This window comes from Choloepus didactylus, chromosome 14 (genome assembly GCF_015220235.1).
Source record: "Choloepus didactylus isolate mChoDid1 chromosome 14, mChoDid1.pri, whole genome shotgun sequence".
NCBI lineage: Eukaryota > Metazoa > Chordata > Mammalia > Pilosa > Megalonychidae > Choloepus > Choloepus didactylus.
The window spans coordinates 88,619,243-88,622,504 of record NC_051320.1 but is presented as its reverse complement, the minus strand read 5'-3'; positions in this window follow the sequence as shown (position 1 = coordinate 88,622,504).

Genomic DNA, 3,262 nt, shown 5'->3' with positions numbered 1-3,262 from the left:
AGACGGGACTCCAAACGGGTCAGGGTGGGTGAGGAGAGCGCCAGAGGGTGGGTCTGGCGAACTGCTGTACAGTGGGCTGCGTGCCTGGCCATGTTGGGCCTCCATTTCCTCATCTGTAAAATGGGTAGGTGGAGGTTAGACAAGCAGAGGGATGAATGAATGTTAGTATGATACAGAGAAGAGAGCTGGTTGGGACCAAATAGCGGATTTCTGCTGCCTCAGACTATTGCCATTTAATTGAGGGAAGACAAACAGAGAAAAATGTTAACATGAACACATCCTAACCATACATGTGATGATGATGTGTCACCCGGAGATACACTGTGAAACCACTACCCAGATGAGGAGAGAGAAGGCTCCCCATCCCCAGGGGAACCCTGGGCCCTTCCAGGCCAATATCCAGCCCTCCTCCCCAGAGATAACCCTAATTCTGACCTCTTCTTCAGTGAGTTTGTATCTTTTCTTGTTTCTGCCAGTCCATTTCTCCATTTCCTTTCTTCTTCTAAGGGTGCTCCCACTCGCCCTTCCTTTGGGGGACCCCCTTCCCCAGGCTCGGTCTGTATAGATTCATGTGGAGCCCCTCCTGTACGAGCTTCTGAGGGCTGAGGTAACAAACTGCCTCCAATTTAGTAGCTTAAAACAATGCATATTTATTATCCTACGGCTCTGGAGGTCAGATGTCCCTAATGGGTCTCACTGTGCTAAAACCAAGGTGTAAGCAAAGCTCCCAGGGAGCTGCTCTGTAGGGGAGACCCCATGTCCTTGCTGGCTTCTGAAGGTCGCCTGCGCTCTTCGGCTCCCGCCCTCATCGTCAAGGGGCCTCCCTCTGCTTCGGCCGGTGGGTCCCACCTCTCTGACTGACCCTCTTGCCTCCCTTGGGATGATATCAGGCCCCCCAGATAGTCCAGGACAGTCTCCCCATCTCAGGATCTGCCCCTTCATCAAGTCTGCAGGCCTTTGGCCAGGTAAGTTAACGTATGCAATGGGTGCCTGGAATCAGGACTTGGGCATCTTTGGGGATAATTATTCAGCTGATCACACCTGGGCATTCAGGATATTGCATCCCCAGTCTCTGTGATCAACTCAAGTGATCGGTTAATGATCCAAATCAGACCAATGAGATGAGTGTTGGCTGCAGGGCTGTTGCTGAATCTCTATAGAAAATGATATTCTCTTGTCACGGGAGGGTATAAGCTTATAAGCCTGATAACAGTTCTGGACTTCACCTTTATTAATGCTTGGAGAGAGCACACTCAACACTGAAGACAACATGAAAGAAAGCAGGGCCAAGATACACATACACACACCTTGTCTGTGCACCTGGATCCAGCCATGCCTGAAACTCATATCTCTTTGGAATCTGGGGCCATGTGAGTCAGTACGTTTCCTTTGTAGCTTTTAATTTGATGGAGTGTCTGGCACTTGCATGGAAAAGAGACCTTAATAGCACATAACTTTGGAAACAACAACATACACCTATGATTCCTCTTCCTGAAAAGACTCTAGAATTTAAAATGAGAACTTCTCATACTACTGCTCTAGCCACATCTTCCCTGATACTCAGAACTTTCTACGGCACAGTCTTAAGCTTCCTAGTCACCCAGCCTGTGGCTTCCTCCTTTCTGCCCCATTGCCAGCCACGCCTGCCTGCTCTGTGTCACAGGATCAGTGGGTAAGACCATCTGCTGATGTAAGTCACGGTGAGAAGCAGGACATCCTGGGCTCCATTCATTCATTGCCGTATTCATTCATTCCTGAGCTCTTGCCATGTTGCTGGCAGAAAGAGAATTAGCATTTTCTCAACTCCCACCCTGTGCTGCAAGCTTTGCTTCTATCTCATTTAAACTCCACAATGTCCCTGAGGCTTGAGTGTCAGTGGTTCCATTTCACAGTGAAGGAAACTGAGGCTCAGCATGGCCACAGCACTTGCTGGCACCCACACAGCCAGTAGGTGCCAAACCCAGGCCTCAGCATCTGGCCTGGGCCCCGGGCCTGCCTGCCTGCTGTTGGCAGATGCCGTGCAGGGTGCGGGGTTTGTACCAGGAATGGGCGCATGCCCTGCCTTCCGGGTGCTCAGGCCTGGGAACTGGCTTCTCCACGGCAGACCTTCCTGTGGGGGCTCCTCATAATAGGAAGCTGTGGGCCAGGGCTGAGCTGGAGAAAGAAAGGGGTGCCCAGGGAGGCACACGTGAGCCAAGCTGGACCCTCCATTCATTGGGCATTTCAAATCTTTTAAGCTTTTCTCTGTCCTCTTTCCTCTTGTCCATCTGTTTGCCTCTCTCTCACTCTCTCTTCCCCCCTCCCTCTCTTTCTCTCTCCTCTCCCCTCTCATCTCTCTTTCCCTCCCACCTTTTTCTCCTCCTTCCCTTCCTCTTTCTCTCTCTCCTTCCCTCCAGCTCCACTCTTCCCTTTCCCTCTTTGCCCCTTTTTCAATCTCCCCCTCTTTCCCTCTCCCCCTCTCATCTCTCTGATCTCTGATCTCTCTCTCCTTCCCTCCGCCACTCCCCTCTCCCCTCCCTGGGGCCCCTGCAGCTCCCTGCCCCTCTCCCGCAGCACTTCTCCCCTCCTGCCTTGCACTCTGCCCAGGATTTTAACACCGTCACCCTTGACTTAGTTGTTGCTGGAGAAGTGCTGGCTCATGGACAATGGAGTGGGTTTAAAAATATTTTAAAGTGATGGTAGCCAGGATGGGGAGAAGAGACGGAGCCTCAATGACTGTAATCCATAGCGGAGGGTGATCGGGGGCCTTGGTGGTTAACAGATCTACTTCTCAAGTCAAGGTCTCGGCCCCGGGGAGGCTCCGGGTGGCAGCAGAGTCATAAATGGGTGACCAGGGTGGTTGGCGATGAGGCTGTAACAGAGCCGCGTTGGAGGACACTGCACGCTGAGCAGAAACCTGGATCTCCACCTAGAGCCCCCAGGGAGGCTTCCAGGAGGCTGGAGTCTGAGCAGCTGAGAGGGTGGGAAGGTTATTCCAGGCAGAGGGAACAGCAGGGCAAAGGTGCAGAGGATGAAGTGGACAGACATGGTCTCCACGCAGCTGAGACACACAGTCCGTGGAATTGGGAAGTTCAGACATCACGTTCTTCATAGCACTGTACAACCTGGGCATGCCACTTTATCTCTGATTGTTTGGAAAATTGGGGGGGATGATGCCTGAGTGCAGAGCTGCTGGAGTAAGGGGGTGAGGGTAACTGTGAGGTGTCTCGTCCCCATGAGGTGCGTACACACCTGTGGGACTGCTATTGCAGGTGTGCACCAT